Below are 23,887 nucleotides of genomic sequence, written 5' to 3' on the forward strand. Positions count from 1 at the left end.
TGGTGCTTATCCAACCCTGTCCAGAAGTTGTGATAAAGGAGTCAGATGGAAAATTTCTATCGGAATGACGTGGTTGGTTTTTGTTTTTTTTTTTTAAGTGAAGGAAGCCTTTTTTGTGATAGCTTGCAGCCAGTTGAATTGCTGAGCAAACCCACAACAAGCAAGGGAGTAGATGGTTAAGTTATGCAGGACTTGACAGCTGGCTTTCAGTAAGAATGAGAGTGCTGACTTTTATTTAGACACAAATTATTAGTCCTTTCTTCTCCTATGGTTTCTTTTGTATAACCCCATATTACTATTTGATAGCATTTCTTCCTTTAATGCTGTGAAGATATTATTTGTGGGTGTCTTGTTGCTGCATAACAATGGTAATGTTATAGTAGTTAATGGCAGTTAATGCTTAAGAAAGAGATAGAGAAGCAATAATGGAAATGTTCCTAATTTTCCTGTGGTAGTTCTCCATAATCTGCAGAAAACACAAGCTGTTTCCTTTTGCTTCTGAGCAAAAATTTAAAAGCTGAGTGAGTTGCCATGTTACTTAAGACTTCATTATTTTTTACAGAGTATACTCCAGAGCATTTGCTAGAGCATTATGAAGTATTATCATAAATGATTAAGCCCAACTATAATTGTCAAAACATGTGAAAAAAGCACATCTGGCAAGCCTGGTTTTGTGGGGGTTTTTCTCTCCTTAATTCACATGACTCAATAACTCACAAGGGATCCTACTGACAGTGTCAATAAGCAAGGCTTGGTGTCAGGGTAGCTGTGTGCTTCTTTGGCTTCCCAGCACTGTGGGCACATGGCAGATGGACTCATCCACTGAAGTATGGACTGAGCTGGAGAAGGTCTGACTAATGGAATTAGAAAACAAGAACATAGGCAAACAGAAGAACCTCTTAGTTGATGAAATCCTTTTCATGCAGCCACTTTTACATTATCATTTTTGTATATTGATTATCCAAACTAGTTTTGGTTTTTGAGTCTGTTGTTTCTATTCCTTTTTTTTCCCCTTTGCTTACTAGGTAGTTAGAAACACTGTAATTTCTCACCCAAGTGTGTTTATGGCCAATTTGAATAATTTGTTCTAGTGCCAACATCAACCTTTAGCTGCAGTTCTTCCTTGCTGCTGGTTAGCTCTATGATGAGAAAGAGTGGAAAATAGATAAAAACCTTCTCAACTTTCATTTTGTGAGGTTATAGAAATTAAGAATCTCCTTTTAAAATAAACATACTGTTTGAGTAATTCCCTCAAACGTACTACAAATGCAGATAGAATTTGTTTTCCTTGGGTGGAACTGCATATGTTATCCAGATGAGGCCTCACTAGTACTGTTCAAATACCTTTGCTAGTTTAATTTTTCACAGCTGTAGGGTACTGCAGGCTTGTAATCCTTCTGTGGTTGGACATTTGATCCAGATCTTTTCCTCTATGTTTCTACATAATTAGATGTTATTGCAGGTCTCCTATAGCATTATCTTAGTAATACAGCTGTCAAAAAGAATATCTCACAGAGATGTTCTGTGATGAGATTGTACTGGGAGGATGACTGAAGTGGGAGAATCCTGCTTTTGTTTATTCTGAATCCCTGAAATGCAATAATTGCTGCCACGTGACATCTGCCTCCCTCCATTTTTTTCCTTTCCTTCAGGAAGTTGAAAACATTTTTGACAGAATTTCTCTAATGTTAAGACCTTTGGCTTAATCCAAGTTCAGTTGTGGAGATATTTAATGGAATTTAATAGTCTTTTACCATATTTTGCTAAAATGGCTCGATCACAGAAGATTTTGCACTGTCATTCCTGCTCTTTCCCTACTTTCTTTCACAGTCTTACCATACCATGCTACCCTGCTATCATTGTGTCTTTTAATATACGTGATACACTTACATTTTTCATTCCTTCATATTGTGATTATCTCTGAATTGCATTCTGTATGAAGCTGTACTCATTTTAATCCCCCAAGACTTTTATTAATACAGATTTTTTTTCCATTTAACAGCACTCAGGTCCTGCAGCACATCAGACTAAATCATTGTTATCATCTCTGGATTTCTTCCTGTCTTTTCCAGTGTTCCTCCACTTTTTGGCACCTTCTATCCCTCTGTAACCTTTAAAGAAGTGAAAAACAGGACACGTCTTTTTCTTTTTCACAGCTCTCCTTATTTTTGTTTTTTTTTTTTCCTACAGTTTCACTATCAAGGTGCTAGTTGGTGAGTGTTTGTTGAAGAATTTAGGAAACTGTGTGTATAAATTTTGCTTGTTTTTTTCTTGCGTGGATTCTGCCAGACAGAAGTAGGAGCTGTATATTTTATAGTTCCTTAACTCCTCAGGGGCCAGAAGAAAATTAGATATTGTATATGGTAATGATGTTATTTGGTCATTTGTTTTGCATATTTCACCTTTCAAAGTTTATTTTGGATGGCACTGAAGACATCTGGATGGATGATTTACTAATTTGCCCTAAGAAATTTGCATCCTCAGAAACGTTTTAGCTGAGGACGACTGTATTGCTGAATCTGTTGCCACTCTCCCTTGCTTCAGCCATAAGCTATGAGGTAAACATCATGGAGTTTTAGAGGGACTTGTCTCCATCTTTTTGCAGAGGGGACATAGCAGAGAAACCCCACACTACATGAACTGATTGTCGCTTCTCTGCTGGAGAGCTGTGTTCCAGCTCCCAGCCCAATCTGGCAGCATTCAGCGTGTTGCTAAGCAGTTCAGTTAGGCAGCGTGTGTACAGAGGGGGGCAGTGAGGATTCAGCACACTTAAATTATCATTTCTGAGCAGCTGAATAAAATCTGGGCCTGGAAAGTACTAAATACTTGGAGAATTTTGTAATAAGTGCTTTTACTTTTACCTTTCGTGTTTTGGTTCTCGTTCTTGTTAGGCTACGGCGAGCTGTCCAGATTCCTCTTTAGGCTGGGCCATCCTCAAGAGCAATTAAACAAACAAACAACAACAAAAAAAAACAACATACTGATCAAACCTCAAGGAATCTATGTCATCTGCTGTGCTGGTTTGCATTTCCTTTCTCTAGGAGGCTGGGTTGGGGAACAAGAAGGTGAGGAAGAGGAAGGTGCAGGGGGAAAGGCAAAGTGGGTAAAGGGACAGAGCTAATTCAAGACAGTTTTTTCTTCTATAAATGCCTGGTCTCTTTTAATCCTTGTGCATTGTTGTGTTATGTCACTGACACTATTTCTGGAAAAATACCTAAGTTTATAAATTCTAACTTTTTATTATTCCTTTATACATAGTGCATGTCATGTCTGTAGAGAAATTAATCATGTCCTATTGCGGACACAAGGCAGATCAGGAGGTCGTGGGGCATGAGGAATTTACTGAATAAGATAAGTTTTAGAATATAGAAACTAAAATAGTGAATGTATTTACATGGGGCAAATTGAGATTTGTTCAGCAAAATATCATTTTGGAAAACAGAATTTATTAGTTCTTGCAAATTTCTTTTTAATGTAGGGAGAGGGTGCTGTTAAGTTGCTGACACACATGCTGTACTCTGCTTTTAGATTTATCATGAAAGCTGGCACAGTGTGTACTTTTGGCTGAGCTGAGGGTCTCTGGAAATTTGATTCTTCTCAGGTGTTTGAGATCCTTAGTAAGAGAAGTTGATCTGATAATTCTCATTTTGAAGATGTTTCCTATATTCATTATGTCTGCTTACAAAAAGCGAGTCTATGGAGGTTGTAACAAGCATGATGCTTTTGAGAGAAGGCTGTGCCAGTGCTTTACTTTGAGGTTTGGATATCACTGGTTAATATACGTTTATCAATCTATTTATGAGCCTGCTACAGACCATGTACAGAAATGTATGAAGTCCTCAGAAATTATTTATGATGCATTTACAGCATAAATAGCTAAGCTGTCAGCTGTGATTGTAAAGTTCTTCCTCTACTCCTGCACCGTGCTTTTCATTTAATATGGCTTTGTTCAGCTAAACAATCCATAATTAAAATAGGAAATGATGGAAACTTAGAAACAAACCAATCCTGTGATGGCTTTTAATAGCTGCAATAAAATATTGAGAATATAATGTCTACCAGCGAGTTGTAGACACGTGGACTGTCTGTGACTGGTACATTAGAGCTAGTTAAAAGGGAATCAAGATGGAAAGGAGACTCAAGGAAATTGAAGGGGGAAAAACTTGGGACATTCTGCAAGGCTTCAGATTGGAAAGCAGTTTTCTTCCAGTGGTTTTGTATTGGCAGCCTGAAGTATAATTCACCATTCATTGTTCCCTGTAATATTAAACCTGTGTGTCCCCGTAGTGCCTTAATTCAGTTAAAAAGAAAAATGTGTGGCTTGTAAGTAAAAATCATTCTCAAACTGAGAACATGAAATGCTCGGTCTGGCACATGCTGCACAAACAGATGTGTGTTGGACCAGACAGAAGATGCCACTTCAAGGTTAATGAATCCAGACTTCTGTATTGTACAAGTGACTAGATGATTTAATAAAGCTCTCTCCTCAAATGAGTCAAACATTTTGTCCAATTGGTAATGGGAGAGAGTTTCAGAATCCTGATGCACCACAGGCAGTACTCCATCCTGCGACTTTTCAGCTGCAACTTAATCATGGCCACTTCATGTACTCTTATTCCCAATTCAGTGTTATTTTTCAGACTGAATATATTTTCTCCAGGTGCATTTATGGATAGCAATCATAAGAACTTGCAGCTTTCATTTTGGAAAGCTAAACAAATCAGGCTCAGACAGACTCTCCATTCTCACCATCCCAGTAGGTTTGCTCTTTGCCTGTTCCACAGCAAATTCATCTCTCTGAAACACAAGTGATGAGAATTACATTCAGTTTCCAGATATTACAAATGAGGACATTTCCTGAAGGTTACATTTGCTGTTTCCACCCTCACACAATGGTGTCACATAATGCCTTGTGATGAAGCTCACCATGGAGTTCCTAACCCTTCTCAGCACTTCCAGCTTAAAGGTTGCCACAATATTCTTCACAGTGCAAATAATGATCTGTTTTCACTGATAGAAGATAACTGAAAATGTTTCTGTGAAGTATAGTTGTTCAAGCTAGATCATTCTTTAAGTGATGTTATAAGAAACAACTGGTTTTGAATTTCTTTGGATTAAAATAGCTAAAAATCTGATTTTATCAGGTGAAACAGTTGAGTCATTTCTGTGCTTTTTGGCAAATACGGAATTGAGAAACTGCTGAAGGAAGGAGACAGTAAGAAAGACAGAAAACAACCCCCTAATTCCTTCAGCTTTTCTGCCAAGGAATGATTTCACATATTATGTACTACATTAGAATTAGATAAGAGAAACCGTTTTATTTACTAGCCTCTGCATGAGATGTTTTACTGGCAATATTAAATGATCTTTTTTGAGACATAGTCTGAAAGTTTTTCCACACTCAGGAGATTGGCATGAGAAATCCAGTAACTAAATTTTCACTGATTTTTATGGAGACTGTCAGTGGAAATGTGAAACTGGAACTAAATCAAATGCAGTATATTAACAGTAATTGTGATACGTAGTACAACAAAAATGTTGGTATTTTGCTTTGACTTACTCTTTTCAGGCAGTCTGAACCTCCTCAGTACTCCATTTATTAAAAAATCCCTGATGTTAACCTCTTGGAAAAACCCATTATTACTATTTTGACTTTAGAACTGCAGAACTTTTTTGTTATATTGGGTCTCCGCATTGTTTCCAGGCAGATTTTGGCATTGTAGAGATATTAGTAGATATAACAACGTAATAATTTTCAGCTTCCAGGAGGCTTGATGGGGATCTGGTATCACAGATACAATGCAAATATTTAGTTCTGGAGTTCTAACCTAAATATCAATGCAGTTGTGTCGAAGGATGGAGCTCCTTGTACCACGTATGAATTGCTTGGGTTCGTTCATTCAAGTGCTAAATGGGTTGCTTGTATGATGCTGAAAATACCGATATCCTTTTTGATCGAAGCACAATTATGTTTGGTCCTCTACTTCTGCAGGGAGGGGTGCAGTGTAAGAAACTCACTTGAACATAAAACTTACTGCTGGTAGGAGTGACAAGACCTCTTATTTGTGGGCCTCTCTCCCAAGGCATTATCCCAATGGTTTTAAGTCTGACAATGCACACAAATTGTACATTTGCTTCAGCAAACCTCAGTGCATAAATGGGTTATTAATGATGCCTGAAAAAGTCAGTCAAGGTTTGAAATAGAAAGCAAGGTGCATGGCTCAGTATTCTTATATCAATCTTCACACCTATATAAATGTAGTGCCTTTAGAACAAGTTTGTCTGCAAAAGTCTAAAAGAATAATAAATTTTTTCACGTGCCTTATTGGCACGTAGAAATATCACTTAAAGGGTACACTCAGCAATTCAGTTAGATTTCAGCATTCGGTAGTTGATGTGCCTTTTTTTTCCCCTTTTAATTTGGTGAAAAATTCAGATCATTCCTGTCTTTCCATGAATTTCCCCTGTATGTGTCATTCATCAGCTGCCCACCTATCAGCAGCTGTCCAGTACTGCAGACAACCTCTGGGAATACACAGCTGAGGAGGAGATCCATGTACTATCTTCCCTCCAAGGTGGCTATTTGTATGTGAACTTGATAAACCCAGATTTTGCAGCTGCTCTGTAATGTCCTGTGGGGGAAGAGAAGAATTTAGATGCAGTTTGCTCCTCTGTTAGGTAGCATGCTTCTTTGTGAAGGGAGTATCTGTGCAAGTCAAATACTCAAAACATCATTTTGGAACTGATGAAGATTTCTTCCTTCGTGCTGCAAGGAAAATTTGGCTTGCAAGTGCCCAAAGATGATTTCTGTATCAGTTTAAAGGCTGCTCTTGTTTTATTGATACTGAAATATTATCCCACTTCCCGAAAGCTCATGAGGCTGGAGAGAGTGAAGTAAGCACCATTCTATTTGTGCGTTGCACAGTGAAAGTCATGCTTGCAAAGGGAAGTTTGTTAGCAGTTTTTATTCTCTTATTGCACCTGTATTTCTATATACTCTATATTATTTCGATGTGCACTGTACTGCATGTCATTATACAGCTTTCCTTTCCCCTCTGTGGATCCGAAACAGCATAGAGGAAAAAATTCCTTTTTAAGAAACAAGAGGAGGGAGAAGTTATGAGTATCTGAATGTATGCATATATGTTGTTATCCAAATAGGTGTACCAGTATCTGTTCAGTCTGGATGCCTGTGTCAGGAGTACTGTTTTCCTGCCTTCAGAAAGACTGATGTCACAATCCAGCAGTTATTGTGGACTGTAAATGTTATGGCCTTTTGTAAAGGAAAGGGAATTCTGTCAAGGAAGTGTTGTACGGTTCAGAGATGCAGTGAGGTGAAAAATTAAGGAACTATTCTTTCTTACTGTGGTTCAGTAAATTCCCAGAGACTGCATATTCCTCTGCTGTATTCCCTTAAGCGCATATAGCATATACCAGAAATTGAAAGGAATTTATATGTGAAGAGGCCATGCCACTTGCACCAATTCATATCAGGATCGTTTCTTATGCAAAATAAATTCTCCATTGGCCATTACTAACCAATTACTTTGGGTGACCTGAGTACTTGTGGCTGTAACAAAACCAAGGCTGTTATTTCTCAGATACGAATGTAGTTAACTAGAAAAAATCCCTTTCCATGGCTGCTTTTATATCTCAAGTAAGAAAAAAAATTGTTGTTTCCATGATTCTTAACCTAGATTTAGTGTGCTGCAGAGATATTTCTCTGACATGTTCAATGATAGCAGAAAAATATGTGGTGGTGCATTAAAAGCTGTAGAGCAAAGAAAGTTTGGGGAACTTAATCAGAGCCTTAGGCAAGAAGAGGATGTGTAACACTGATATGTACATTTTGCTTTTACTGTAGTTAATGAAAAATGTTATGCCAACACTGTTTTTTGTCCCTTATGGTTTAGCAATGCAGAACCAATCCTTTTTATTCTTTGTGTTTTCTGTTTTTCTTCTCTTAATGTTACTTAATCTGGAAATAAAAATGTTTGATTTCTGTCATTCCCCCTGGCTACTTTGCTTAAAATGGTGCTTAATTGTTTTCACTTTAAAGGAATAGTGCCAGGTTTACAAGTTATATATTTTCATGGATTTTGTTTTAAGATAGCCTTTTTTTATATGCTTCTCCTTGACATCTGTCATAACATTAGGCTTTTCAAACTTAGCCACCATCAGGCTGAGAGGGATTGTTAGTGATTTGTCAGGCTGTGAAAAAGGCCAAATCTTTCATTGTCTCCTAGTAGCACTAATGGAGAGAATTCTTGTGTTCAGCACAGTGCAGTAAATGCCTTCTATTGCACAGGTCTTCAGAAGATTCAAATGAAATGTGTTGTTTTTTTAGGAAGCAATGGATGCTTATGTTTCTAATTTCTCTTGTGTAACTGCCCTCTTCCTTTCTCTAATTTTGAGAAAGGGCATTTCAAGGACCATTTCTCTTCCCCAGTTGACTTCTTAGTACTTCCCTCAACTTTACTTGTGTTTTCTTTTCTTCGTTTGAGTACAGATGATGTTGCTTGTTCTTCACATACTGGTACATTATTGATCAAAGTATAGAGAATGTACAAGTAACATTTGAACTGAGGTTGTATGGATGGGAGAAATTAAATTTTGTCAGATGCTTAATGTTCTCTGGTTCTATTTCAAGATACTTATGGTGTTTCTAGTGACACCTCCTTAAAATTCTTCTAGTCCTCATTTATCCAAAAAATGATTCTCTTGCATGTTTTTTTCTTTTGTTTTTTTACTCAAGCTCATTCTCAATTTCCAGATTTCATTTTCCTTAATAATAAACAACTCTCTTTTTCTACCCTGTTGTCTGTTTCATTAGGATGCAGCCAAAAGTAGTTATGGCTAATTACAGAAAATTTGTTTCAGGTCGTCTTCTCCCTCATAGCATAAACTGTTTTAATTCTAAAGGCCATATTCACCTCTTGTCTCAAGCACAGAGACCAATGAGTTGACTGCACTCGAGGTTATGGTTCCTGACCTGAATAAAAGAGCAATAAATCAAAGTATGCTCACTGGCATTGAAGCAGGCTCCAACTGTGTGGAATCAATGTGCCAGTTCCAAATTGTAATTTCACTAAAAATAGCATAGTTTAACAAATTTGACAGTTCTAAACTTGAAAGATGTAGGCACGCTGTCCATCTTGCTGTGCCTCACCTCATAGATTCTTTCAACACTGCCTTTTCGATAATCAAGCCAGAAAATTGTTAAATTTCTTTGATATTTTCTTGCTAGGTATGTCCAAACCTGCCATCTACATCAGAAGGCACACATTTTACAAAACTGAAACAAAAACATCTTGTAAGGATAGCATTTCGGATCAGTATTTCCCCTTTATCTCTCTTCTTGCCTGCATCTGTCTATGCTTCCAGGAAACAAACAAACAAAAAACAAATGAGCAACTGAATTAGGGTTCATTAGTTCTTACAGGAGGCGCAATGTAATATTCTTTGTTTCATGCTGTTGACTGGAGAATCATGGGTGAAAACATCTACTGTATTTTCTCTTACTGCAATTTATCACTCAATTGGAATTTAATCCAAGCTCATTTCAGCAAACACTTAAGCATGCATTTAATATTAGGCCTGTTTTTATCCTTCAGCTTCCATAGACTGTCTAGGCAGGTTAGAGTTAAAACCATTTTTAAATGCTTAGATGAATCGGGTAGAAGTTTCTTTAAAGTGGTGAATGATAAATGAAGTAAGCATGTAAATTTCTGGTTAAAATGTGTTCATAGCACCAAGGTTAACTATTTAGTTGGCCATTTTTCCACCAGAAAAAAAAGTGTGTTGTTATGTATCACTTTAATGCCGATTAATTGCTCTCTGCCTCACAAAATGCCTGAGGTTGAACCACATTTTGCTTCATCAGAATTCAACACTGTTATTGGTCTGTGGGGAGGAAAGAGAAGAGACAAGAGCACTGGGGAGCACTAATCTTTTATTTATGTATAATGCTGTACATTTCCTAACTGTACTGTGAGTTTTCCTTCTAACTCTCACTAATTATGGTGACTGGCATGTGGCATGTGATGGAGCCTCGGGAGAAGTGGGATACATACAGCTGTTCAGATCTGGCACATTGCATTTGAGTTTGCATTTGCTGGCAGGCCAAACTTTCTTTTTCAATGAGAGAAACTGGGATGTTGTGCCTTGCTTCAAGTTGTGTTTCACAAAAGGAAACTTTATTAGAAGGAGCTGAATATTACTTTCTGAGTTACCCAGAGGAGTTGTACACACGGAATGAGAATGTGGCTTCAGATCAGTTGCATTGAATTTTTAGAGGTCTTTGCTTATATCTATCCATTACAGCTCTTAAATCACCCGTATATTGCTTGTCCTGTACCGTTAGCCAAAAACGATGATGACTGCATCTGAAGTTAAACTCTAAAGAATACATAAATTCTTCTAGTGCTATTAAGGTTTCTCATTTTTGTTTTTATTCAAATGAGGGCAAGGAGGAAGAATATTATCTATCACTTGACATGACTTTTTAAAGGTGCTAAAATATTTTACTCATTGTGCAAAGTGCCTATTTGCCAACAGTAATTTTTGTTTCATCAGTAGTAATTTTGTGAGCTCAGACTGAAGCCTGTCTTTTAAATGTGTGTACCTGCAGAAAACAGTAATGATATATCAGTCTTACTGCTCTTGAGGCTGGATTTGTGCCCTTGTTGCATAAATTGAAAGTAAGCCAAATAGATTCTTTCCCACTTGTGGGGAGTATGTGTTATCCGAAGTGCAAGACTAGGGGGGAAATGTGTTAATTGTTTGACACTTCATCATTTACAGGACTCATTAAAGGAGATAATGGTGATGCCACAAGTACTGATCTAACAAAACTTTGCAGATCTCCGCAGTGGCCTCTGCATTCTTAATATATAGGTGAGATTTCTCAGAAGGTCTTTTTGGGTAATAAATCTACACTGTTTCTATAAGGATATAGCCCATCTACCTACAATCCAAGTAAACCTTTATTTGTTTCTGACTTTTTCCCATCCGCATGATATTTATGTTCACATTTTCAAAGATGAAACCATGGATACGGCAGATCAGAAGACTACAATATTACTACTGGTGAATACGCTATGTCCTCTGTGGTAGTGTGCCATTGCCTTGTAATTTTCATTTTTGTATTACAAAAGACATTTTAAATATAGTGAAAATAAATATATTCTGTTTTCTTTTCCCTAGGCATCAAAGAAAAAAAATATTATTTTATTGAAATCTTTTTTGTTGTGAAGTTTTTTGCAACAGTTCTTTCAAGTGGAGCACAGGGATATCCTTCATCATTTCCACTATTGGTTTCTTCTCAGTATAGACTTAATGGATTAACTCCTCATTGAAGAGGAACCCCACAAGTGAGGGGAAAAACATCATAACTTTAGGGAGCTAGGTTGATGTGGTTAGTTAAAGAGGTGATCAGTTCAAGCCAGAACCAAGTATGAACAATCAATGGATATTACCTATGTCCTGTAGATGAGCACTCTAAATATGAGAAAAGGCCTATCAACTTGCTGGGAGCCTAAACTTATTTATTGGGGGAAAAAAAATGGAACATGAAGCAAATTCACATTTGCTTTTTCCTTCCTTACAGTTTGATTCTGTGTAAAAAGAACATTTCATAGATTATTTGAGTAGATTACCTGTGTTTTAGTACATTAGATTTGGTTTAGTCTCAAGTTTCAGATTCAAAATAATGGGAGAGATTGCATCTGGAGTATCCAACAGCTTCTACTTAGGCCTGATCGTATTTAGCATTTAAACTGTGCAACTTTGTGAAAAATTATGTCTACTAATGAAATTTGCCATTTACAGAATTTTAGATGGTATAGTCAATAAAGACTAAGATTAGATTGTTATAGGAGGTGAATTTAATGACTTTGAGGTGTGGAGTAATAAAAATAAGATACAATTCTGTTGTACAAGTTCATGTGCTGAAGAAGGAATAGAATTCTAGTAAAGATGACATTCATCAGTTCCCTGAATTAAGACTGAGGTCTCCGTGGCAAAGCAATACAAGCTAGCTGTACTGCTGTGATAAATGTGCCCATGGGTGAGCCAACAGTGGGTTCTTTTGACTAGTCAGCAAACCTTCATTGAGAGAAAGCAAGGCAGACTGTAACAAGCTTGCAGAAAAGCAAAAGGACATGCAAAGTGACTTACCTCGTGATGTCAGCAAAGCTCTTCTATGCTTCAGGTCTCTAACTCAGCACTTGGGCAGAATCCTGAGCACCTTCCCCAAGGCTTGGCAGTGTCCCTGCCCTCTCACTCCTGCCACCTCCCTTGTCCTGACACTAAACTGGCTTCCATCACATAGAGCATGTTGCAGGTTGAGCTGCCTTCAGATACTTCTGAAAACTGGCCCAACAGAGGAAACAGGAGAGTTGTTTTCAACAACTAGTTCAGTCACCTGATTCAGGTTCCCACACTGAGCAGAAATGCGCTTGCTGGCCAAAGACAGTCAGTGGGGCTGAGCAATTGTGGCTGCTTTTGGCTGCCACAAGTTTGTGCTAGATTGAAGTGACTGTGTTAGGAGGGTTCAAGCAAAGACCTTTCATCAACTGCTGTACATTTATCAGAGGGCAGCACCAAGCCTAATGCTAATTAAATGAGTATGTTGCTGCATGCTGTCACACCGCTGTCACCTTCCACATCTGAAACCACTGCTACACAGCGACTCCTGTTCCAGGTTACTGATTGCACACGCACAGTTTCAGCCTCCTGTCTTCAGAGGGCTCCGCAAGTCAGCAAAATGGGCTTTAAACCTATTTGTGATTCACTTGGTTATGCTGCGAGGTTTCTGCTGCAGGAATATAAATGTTTCTCGCCTGGGGTTTCAATGGAGTTCATACAGAATATGTAGGAATTGCACTCTACTCCCTCTTCCTCCCCTGCACCCCAAATATGCAAAGGTTTGGGACAGACAAGTTTGTCTGGGGTTTTGGTACTTGTTTGTTTGTGTACATGTGAAGAGGATTACAGTGCTTCACAGATTAAAACATATCCCAGTGTGGAAGATGCTGAAAATTTCAGATGTTCATGATTATTCCCATGATGTGATGGTTGGTTGATTGCTGCTATCCTTTGGGCAGTTATGCTGATGGCAATAAGATTCTCCACTCAGTTCTTTGCTACAGTGCATTACCAGGTCAGTAGGCTACTGCTTGTGCTATTTTTACATTTATGTTGATTCTCTCATTAATATTAAAATGCTGGGACCCAAAATAACCTGTTAGAACTGTACAGTTTCAAATGGTTGGTCAGTTTATTTTTCTAAGTTTCTCACAATAATTTGTAATGATTCCTTAAATCTGTGTACTAGCGATTTTTAAGTTCTTTGCATTTTGCTGTTAAAAATAACTTTTTGTAAAGTATTTTGTCTTTTTTATTACTTTACTTTGCTATTTGAACATTAACATATATACAAAAAGTATTTGCACTTATGGAAGTCGAGCCAGCCTGCAGCAGTTCAGTTGTTGTATATTCAGATGCACTTGAAGTCAGGTGCTTAATTCACAGGTATTTTTTCATAGTGAACTACAGTGTTTATATACAGTTTATGTTCAGTGTTGTGTATTTATATTTCATTGTACAATGTATATATATATGGTATTTTTAGTCCTATAAAGCTTCCAAATAAGGATTTAATGCCTAGTGTAAATCACCTTTTATTTTCCTGCATTCAGTATGGTGTAAATACCGTGGGGCTTTCCAAGCCCAGTGCTGCACTGCACACCTTTGAGACAGTGTGCATTTTTTTTTCATGCCATATCTGCCCTCGGGTAGAAGGAGGAAGGGTGGGAGAGGAGTGAGGAGTCAGAATGACAGGCTGGAATTTGGCCAGGACACCAACCTTAACAATTGGTTTGTGTAGGAGCTTGCAATTGCTGAGAACAGAAGGATTGGGTTTCTATATTTCATCTAAAGACAGTGCCTTTGGTATGTCAGGGTCCCTTTTAAAACCCTGTAGGATTATCAGTACTAACTTAGAAATAAGAATGTCACAAATGGGATCGTTGTCACTTACTAAATACTTCATAACAGAGCCTCAGGGAGTTGAGAAAATCAGAATTTAGTAGCATCTTTGTTCTCTCTAAAGCAAACTGGAACAGCTGTTGAAATACTGCACCCAATGTCACAAAGCACAGTAAGACACTTTCTGCCTTCCAAAATACTCTCAAAGTGTGATGAAACCTGGCAGGAGGAAGGGGAGTGTGATCAGACCTCATGTTGTCCTTGAAGTGAACACCTGAACTTCTTTCTCCTTTTTCAAATAAATGTGCCAAAAAGAGACCAAAGACTTGTAATTTCTCCACCTATGTTTCATTATGACAGAGAATAATAAAGCAGCTCCAGAAAGATGAGAGAGGTAAGGTACAATGTAGGATTTTCCAAACAGTCTTGAAAATGGACTGGAATGACTGTGACAGTAATGGAAAGGTGAAGGATTAGCATGGGGGAGATGTTTCCACATACCATTTCTTCAGGCATTAAGAAAAATTAAAATTAAAATATCCTTTGAGTAATTCAGTGACTTCAAATAAAGTATTTTGAAATCCTGGAAGGGAAAATATTTGCATTGCACTGTACAGAATGAGCATTTGCTGCACAGACCCTGGAGTTTTTTTTAGATTCTGCTTTCTTTCATCTGTAAACTCTAATGGAGAAGTCTTCTGCTCCAGCGCTGCACAGAGCTTGCATCCATTCCCAAACCAAAATGTTAACGGTTTAATAAGCATTGGTAAAGCTCAAAAGTGCATTTGCTATGACTGGAGATAAGTATGCTTTTGCAATATTTTCAAAATTATTGACCTGATGTTTGACCTGAAGGAACTATGTGTCTGAAAGCTTGTCTGCTTCTCCTAGCAGCATCATTTGGTTTAATGAAGTATATTACCTCTCCTTGCAAGCCCTGTTTGTCTGATGTTAGCTGGCAAAAATGAGAGAGAGAAGGAAATCCTAGAATTCATTGAAACTGCTCCTCTTTTGCCAGTAGTTCATTGCCTTAGGGCAGAAATTTAATGTACTTTTAAATGATCAGAAATAAGGCTTTTTAATTGTCATTAAAACAATTATTACAGGATGACTCAACAGACTAGCCAAAGTCATGATGTTTAGTAAAGCCATTTCCCAGCAAAGGCAGAGGAGATCCTGCCTTGAATAAGAGCACAGGGCAAGATGAAGTATGAGGGATCTTCTTCCAAGGTTCTTGGCCTGGGATGGTTTAACTTCAGCATGATGGGCGGCAAGGAAGGGCTGAATATTCAGAAGTGTTCTGTATTTTGCTTATCTGTCCATTCTGAAAAACTATCAAGAAGGTGAAACAATAGTATTGCTGGAGGTCTATCACCCATTTTGTGTTTGCAGCATTTTAAAGTCTGGCCAGATCTAAATCTGAGCCACACTGAGAATTGTCAGCCGTAAGTGGCTTGAAATGACTTTCTGCTGGGCAGATTAAGAAGTACATTTCCCAGAAAGCTGAGAGTAGTGAAACAGCCTGTTTTATTTCTAGCCATGTCTGCATGGCGCTGAGTCTGTGATTATGACTGGAAGTTACTGGGCTTTGCCATTACAATCTGACCTTATTGTTGGAATATGAACTAATGAATTAATTCCAGACTGTATTTAAGCCTGCTTCTCAGGAGAAGACGTTCATATTTCTTCTCCCCCAGTTGGTCTCTGGAGCCAGGAAGGCTAAAGAGACTTGATGGGCTGTGCTTTGTCCTCTGAGTGCTTTGGAAGGATGCACATAGATATCCTTCAGAGTGCAACTTTCCATTTTGATGAATCCATGCAGATCCTTCTGTGGGGGTATAGATGCCTGCCTTGTTTAAATGTGTATTTCCACTAATATACATGCTATGTGATCTGTGTTTCCTGGTCTCTGGTGGTTTGGGTATTGGTAAGTGCTATGTGGAATAAGAGAGCCCTGCTTCTGTTTAGAGAATAAACTGTGTGAAAAAAAAATAAGGAGCTTTGGGATTGTTAATTATTAACATTTTTAATTATTTTTTTAAATTATTTACTCTGCTCACTGCTATAATAGCAGCAATGTCCTTATATGGAACAAGTGTGGCTGTAGGGGATTTAGAACATGCTTGGTTTTGCTTTTGAGCTTGACAGCCATTTCTCACTTTCTGTAATAATGACAGTTAGCTAGGGAAAATGAAGAATATTAATAGATTTTTAGACTGCTGTGTCTCTAGAATAAAGACAGGAAAAGCTTTAGCAGGACTAAGAGAGAAATAGAAGAAAGGATTATTCGTGTTTTCTGATTCTGGTTCATTCTTGTTTGCAGTCTTTTATTTATACTGTTTTTCCAAAAGTAAATGTAATAAAAGAAAAAGTCTCCATCATGATTTATTCTTGCAATTTTCCTAGGCTTGTAGGATTACACTCTCCTCCCTCTCCTTCTCCTTGCAATAACCAGCCACTGTAAATCCAGCTATACAACCTTTGAAAATAAAGGGGTTTGCAGAGGACAACTGAAGCAACCTTAAACTTGCATGCTCAAAAAAGGAAAAAATAAAACTGAGACAGACCAAGCACTGAGCTCATGAACCTCTGGGAGTATTTGTAGCATGTTATTGCTAGACTAGTTCTGTCTGAATGTGCTGCAAAATAGACACCGGAGCTTGGAGCTGATTGTTCTTTTTAGAAAGCGACGAATTTCTCTGAAAGTGTTTGGAGTTTTAGATTTTTTTTTTTTTTTCACGTTTCTTCTTTCATCTTAGATTTCTGTTTTTTTGTTTTAATGTTGAACTTGTATCTGCACTGCATCTGACAGAAAAGAGAACGTAGCCCGTTTTCTGAAGTGATAGTGTTTGCTGCTACCCAAATATATCTTTGACAAGCCCGATAGTTGTGTATTCATCTTATTTCTTCTGCAGCACATAAATCCAGCACTAATATTACATTTCTCTTTTTCTTCCTCTCCTATTTTTCTGGTTAAAGAGAAAAGTTGATGTGTAAAGATATCGTATACACGCTATAGATACAGTGATGTGGTGACACTTGACACTTCTTCAACAAATGGATAAGTGGAGTTATAATGAAAGTTTCTATAAATACGTTTTTCCTCTTTTTTTCACATTGGTTAGTTTTTTTGAAATGTTAATTAGCTTTTTTTGTTGTTGTTGCTCATGGAGTACCAAGTGGTGATGACTGATCATTCCTTTAATGAAAAGAATTCTGATAGAGTAGCAACTGATCTGCATTTCTTAATAGGTTCAACCTATGTACTTTCTGAAAGGTCAGAGGTAGAGACTAGCTTTTCAATAACCAAGAAGTACAGTGCATGTACCAGAATAGCCAGAATTTACTTTCTCTTATGTTATAAATTTACAGTACAAAACTGCTATCAACAAACAGCAGATGAGAACCTCTGCTGCTCCTTAGAGGGGTTCGAGTTAAATGTGCAGGGCTGCTGCTTTGTACCCAAATGAAGCTTTTTTGGGGTGAGGAAGGAAACATCATATGTAGTCCACTAGAGACTGCTGGTAAAAATTGGTACCTCTAAAATACCATTTTAAATCATCCCCATGTTCAAAGAAAGTGCAATTATTTTACAATTATTCAGCCTGAGGTGCAGGCTGTGGTTCATCTAATTCCTTTTAATAGAAAAGTGCCCCTACCACAAAACCACAAATTGGCTAAGGCTATTTGACAGTGATAAAGAAGCAATTGCACAGAGCATGAAGAAGAAATTCATTGCTCACCTTCAAAGAATATCCTTATGAACCAGGCTGGGCATGTCAGCAGGGGAGCTTTTACCTGCACTGCTCTGTACCCAAGGCATGGATCAGCAACAGATGTTTTTTAGGTTGTCTCAATCAGGAAATGATAGCATGGGCAAGGATTTCTTTCTTATATACTAAGAAGGTTTAATACTAGAAAGTACTCTGATGGACAACTGAGATTGAGTTTCTAAAAAACCAATCTGAGTTCTGCTGTACTATTAGTGCCTGTTAATGGTTACACCTGAACATCCCTTTCAGGTTTTTTTTCACATTCCTGAACTAGTAAATATAGAGAAGGGTCAAAGATTGTACTGCCTACTTTGTTCTTATCAATATCTGCTGTTTTCTTTGAGAAAAACTGAATTATTATTTTTTTTACTAGTTTAGAATTCTTTTCTGCTGGGAATTTTGTGGCATGATGCAGATACTCTCTGAAAGATTGAGAAAACTAAGGAACACTTGATTTTCATTAGGGTATACAGAATTCATCAGATATGTTAGCAAGGTCTGAGAAATATGCATCTGTAGCCTGCCAAGGCTCCATTCTCAAGTTTTTGTATGGTGTCAACCTGTTACTTTATTATACAAAAATAGCATCTATTGCATAGCAGTCAGAAGGGAAATGCATGAGACGTGAATAGAACTGCCAGCTGTTGATTTGGTGTGCTTAATGAGATGCTTTGCAGACAAGAGCAGTGGCTGGTACCTCCTTGGACTTTCTGTGGCTTCCCATCATCCCCTTCCCATCATGTACAAAAGGGGGCTGTGTATGGGAACTTCAGAATCACTGGCTTCGGTTGGCTTGTCAACTTCATTGCAGAGGGGTTTTTGTTGCTGTTTTGTTTTGACTGCACTGGGCTTTGTCTTATAGATCAGGATTACAGTCCTGAATAATTCTTACCAGTCATGTCAGAAAAAATTTGTAAGATCCAGTAAACACATCCCTTATATGGCAGTACTGTGTCATGCGTGACCCAGGTGTTTTTATATTGATGGGATGTGTCAGGAAAATTATGAGGAAGCATGAGCAATTCCTTTCTCCTCCCCAATCCCTTCTCTTTGAAAGGCAGTCAGTGATCTTTTTTTATAATTGCTAGGGTTTTTCTTCACGTTTCTGGAAAAAAAAAAAAAAAAAGGTCTGCATCAAGATTTGCTGGCTCTGGTTCCCATTTCAGGTCTGTAGTCTTGGCTGGCGTACCCTTATACCAGCATTCATAATCTGTTTCTTGTTTTGTATTTGCATGCTCCTAAAGAGCAGAGAAATATTTTCTTCCTGGTAATACTTTATACTATGGTGCAGTAAAAAAAAAAAAAAAAAAAAAATGGCCAACAGACCCTCTCATAGTTTTTCCAGGGTGAAACACTAACTTTAGTATTAGTGTAGCAGATGCTCCTTTTTGGGGAGAAACTGAGTGGTTACCAATTGGAAAAAAAGCAGAGAAAACTGAGTGAGGAGCCATTTTGGCACATGGGTGTGGTTGAAAATAGAAAAGCTTTAAGTAGCCTTGAAACTCCTGTTTTTCTGAGATGTTTTCCTTGATCCTTATCTGCAGCTGAAACACTGAAAGAATTACTTAATGTTTGGGAAAACTTCAACAGACTTCAGTCAGTCACAGTGAAATTTTTGCTGTAAATATGAACTCCCACCATGTATTCTGTTCTTTCTTTGAAAGCACTTTTCCTGCCTGAGGCCCGAGAGCTGGAGTCAGTAGCAATTTACCACTGTGTGCAAACATAAATTTGAACGCAACTTGGTTTCACTCTGGTCATCAGGAACTGCAGAATGAAAACAACAGTCTTTGCATGTCATTAATGGATTCAGAAAGTTTTGAGTTTTCATCACTGTGATTAATTCAGAGAGAGAAATGGAGTTTTCACAGGTAAGTGTTTTTTGAAAGGATAACAGCAGCAACACATCTGCCTGTTGGACCTGTTGTGTCTCAATTGCGTGGAATTTGACCTGAACTGAAATATTTCTGTGAAAAGAACTGTCATACACCATTTAATTTTCTTTGCTGTGACATGCTGATTCAATGGAGCTGTGACCATACTCTGCCAGGAGCTGCTTTTCCTGCCCATGGCTCCTGTGGTGCAGCACAGTGTTGATGCCATGTTGTCCAGGAGCTGGGTGCAAGGAGTATGTGAGGGGGGTATCTAGGCAGTGAGCTGGTATCATAGAGATTATGGACATCAAAAAGCCCAATGAATAATTTATGCAAAGCAGTGTACTGCAGGGGGAAGGCAGCTTAAGACTGGACAAACTTAGTACACAGAACAGACTATGTTGCTTCAAGAATGCACCATTTTTTACCTAAAATATTGACATTTTAACATTTCACATTTTCTAAATACAGTTTTAGAGCCCTAGTAAAAAGCAGTCAACTACTGAAATGTTGGAATTTCTCATGGGACTAGCATTCAGTTTTCTTAGTTCTGTTCCTTATACATCTTATGTAATTAAGTTGTAAGATACCCCTGAGATTTTGATGCATAAGTTCTGTGCCTATTATAAAGGAGGAAAGTAAAATGACCTGCCTGGCATCATTACAGCTTATTAGTCAGAAGCTAGGATTTACTGACTAGAGCCAGACAGTAAACAAGATTTCTGCATAGCAGGAAACTCTGGTTGTATCTACTGCAGCTCATGAACGAAACCAAAGATCTTTTCATTTAAGAAGTGTTTGCTGCCATCCTTCATGTATCGGCCACACAAAGAAAGTATCCCAGTTTCCATCCCTCTCAACATGCCTGGACTAAACTCTTGGCCACCGAAGGGATGTGATTTACCCTTTCTTCTGTTTCTCTCTTCTGTTTAGCATGGACTTTTCCTCATATTTCAGAAATTTGGAGCATCTTGGTAGTTTTATCTGGTTTTTAACATAACTGGGTAAACTTCAGCAAAGCTGAATGGTCACATTCTCCTCTCTGATGGTACAGCCTGCATTGATCAGGGCAGTGGCACATCCAGAGGAAACTGCAGAAGAGTCAGTGAGCTTCCCTCTGTGCTGGATAGCCCTGGCCTGCAGCATAACTTTGAATACTGTATCACTAGGTTATTTTGGAGAAGCAAAACATCAAATTTGGAGCCAGGTTTAAAAGGTCCATCTCAGGATATTCTTGAGAGAGATTTTTATCTTTATTGTCTGGTCCTTTGTGGACTGAGACCCTCAACTTTGCAGAGGTACCTTCTTGTCAGTAAGTAAATTGCAAAATACTGAAAATATGAGAAGATTAAACATAATATAAGTTAGAGCACAGTGCTTCTGCCCTGATTGCAGAGCACAGTTTGGGTGGAGGGAATTTTATCCTCCCTGTACAGCTATTCAGCTCAGCTCTCTGTCACTCCTGGCTTGCACATTTCCTCAGAGCCCCATAGCTTTATTACTGCACCCCTCCAGCACTGTCAGCTTCTGAGAACTTGAAGGTTTTTCTAGGCACAGTTACCAGCAATCTCCAGGCCATTTTCATTTCTAGGGCTATAAGTGCTATTCATCTCATAAATATGAAGGTCACTGGAGGAGTGAGTTTCTGGAGGTTAGAACGTGATAGATAACAGGGGTCCAGTTCCTCATTCTTATGTTGTGTTTCTCTGCCTCCGGAGGGGAAGATAAAATTTTACAACAGAAAGAGAAGAGACCATGGTACTGAAGGTTTTGTTCCACGGTTTTGGCTTTAAAGTCATGCTTATCCCTTGCACTCAGTCACGACCAGGATGGGGATCATCACACAGCTACTCCTTCTCAAGCTACTGGCTGACTGGTGTTCTTCCTCTCCTAGCACCATTAAACAAGATTTACAGATGCCTTCTCTCAACCAGGACAGTTTAACTTCTTGGAAGTTGAGATTTTTGTTTGGTTGGGTTTCATTGTTGTTTTGTGTGTGTTCTGTGTTCTGTTTGTTTTTTTTTAAGCACAACACTTCTCAATTTAAGTGTCTCCTGTTGAGTTTTGATTTTATTCTGAAGTCCTACACAGGTTGCCAGAAGCAAAGTATACTCGGAAAGGATATCCATCTATTCTTGTAAATATATTGATCATGTCCATCTTTCAGCTAGCCTGGACACTAAAACCACATTCCTCTTTCTGTGTAATATTTCCCAACATATTAACAACACGCAGGAATCTAAGTGTGTGCCTTGTAACTCTGTCTTGGACCTAATGAAAGTTATTAAACACTAGATTTTGAGATAAAACTGTTTCAGTCCCAATGTACTGACATTTTGCAGCGCAATATCAGAAGTTGTACTACAGTATCCTTGGGCAGAAGTATGAAATGGAGCCCCACACTGGCAGATAGGTGGTCTCATTTCTTCCTTTCTTGGTCGTACGAAGCTGGGCCAAATGAAATCTTCCATGTCCATTATGTATACTTGTACACAGGCTTCAGACTTTCCTATATTCTGTGAATCATGTTCATAGTGTGCTGTTGTGTGTCTAGAGACACAGGTATGGGCTGGGAGCACTATTTGCCCCTAAAGCAAAGCAACAATTGAAAAACTGATTTGGGGTTTCAGGACTTGACCTTAGGTATATAGATCTTGCTTCAGAGGCAGTAGGCAGCCTGAAACAGCTGTGCCTGTGGTTTTCAGTGAAGCAAAACAAGAAACAATCCCTCATAATCCTTTTGGTGCCAGGGAATAAATAAGTGGATGTTTGAAGCTGCCATTTCTCCTACCAGAACTTAATATCGGAAGGTTATTTTAGAAAATGTTTCCATTTTATCACTAGAATTTTTTTATTTTTTTTCTGCTCTTTTTCTTTCCCTTCTCTCACTCTCCTCCCCACCTGAGGGACAGGCATATATGAATAGTATCATTCATAAGTGTTTCACCAGAATTCATTAGAGCGAGGCTGAAGGTTTCATTATTCTTTAAGGGTGCATTAATAAAACTGCTGTACGCTTGGGTTTTTTAATACTATATGAATTATTCTGACAGTCAGTTTGCAAAGCCAACATATCAATCATTAAATTAAAAATGTAGTAATACAAATTAGCGTGATTCAGGAGCTGTAGAACATGTGGAACAATACACTCACTGTTTGGAAACTAATACAGATCTGTCCTTCAAATGAGAAAAGATAGCAAGCAGGGAAATACAAAAAAAATTACAGTGAATATATCTGGCACTCCACAAACATATCTGTTTCCATGTATCAGATACTATTTTGTGTGTTTTGTCCAGATCTCTGTTATCCTTTTTGCAAATATCCTGGCAATCTTTTAACGTACAACGTTTGTTTGCAGGATGAGGTGTTTGCAGATTGCCTGACATGGTGCTTACAGCTAAGGAGCAGGCAGCAGCAGCACAGAGCAATCAAAACAACCTCCCCACAGCTCCTGCTTTTGATTGTTTGCAGGAGAGACGGTATACACAAAATATTTTGCAAAACATGTGCTGCTATGTCACCATTTCATCAAGGACCCATGCAACTATTTCTTCATCTCACCTGCCTTTGTGACCTCTTGTGCTCTGGGAAGGGATACTGTACCTGCTCCATTCCTGTGAGGAGAGAGAAATTACTTTACCCTCAGTAAATGCAAGGGATGGGATGAAGTGCTCAGGACAGCTTGCTTTTTCACTTCCTTGAGCAGAAAGTTCTTTTTAAGCATCTTTTTCCCTTCCTCTGCTGATTCTGTGAAAGCTGTGTGGCTGTGAATAACATGTTGGATTTCTGAAGTAGCCCAGTGAATGTGAGATAATGAAGTTGTGGCTAAGGTGCAGGACATTTTCAATGGCAAGCCTTTGCCTGTGGATTTTTCTCCTTTCTGAATTATATTTCAGGCAAGCAGCTTTAAAGCAGCTTGCCTACACTACAGATAAAACCGTGCTCTGCATAGCTAGGTCTGATGCGCTTATCCAACACAGTGTGCTTACCCCAGTTGTGTCCGCACAGCATTTGTCCCAGCACACCCCATGTCAGCCCTGGTGACTGTCAGCAGGAGCAGTGCCAAGCAGCCAGGTCTGTATGCTGGCAGTGCCTGCCTTCCTCATGCGTGCTCCTCTGTGCGTCCCTCTTCACGCTGTGGCACAAGCCCAGTCAAGATCACCAGCGAGAGAAAACATGCTCAAAAAAATGGTTCACAGCCAGGACAACATGTTACTGACCCATTACAGGCTCACCACCTGCATGCCA

General features: G+C 38.5%; 1 long non-coding RNA gene across 1 annotated transcript in view; it reads left to right on the forward strand.

Moving 5' to 3' along the window:
• LOC149916034 (uncharacterized) overlaps positions 1 to 23,470 on the forward strand; it is a 43,636-nt gene extending 20,166 nt beyond the window's left edge. Inside the window, exons 2-3 of the long non-coding RNA XR_016471230.1 lie at positions 19,427 to 19,633; positions 22,998 to 23,470. This is a non-coding gene — a long non-coding RNA (uncharacterized LOC149916034). The remainder of the gene's footprint in view (positions 1 to 19,426; positions 19,634 to 22,997) is intronic.
• Positions 23,471 to 23,887: the final 417 nt, after the last annotated feature.

This window comes from Phasianus colchicus, chromosome 14 (assembly GCF_987193195.1).
Source record: "Phasianus colchicus chromosome 14, bPhaCol1.hap1.1, whole genome shotgun sequence".
Lineage (NCBI taxonomy): Eukaryota > Metazoa > Chordata > Aves > Galliformes > Phasianidae > Phasianus > Phasianus colchicus.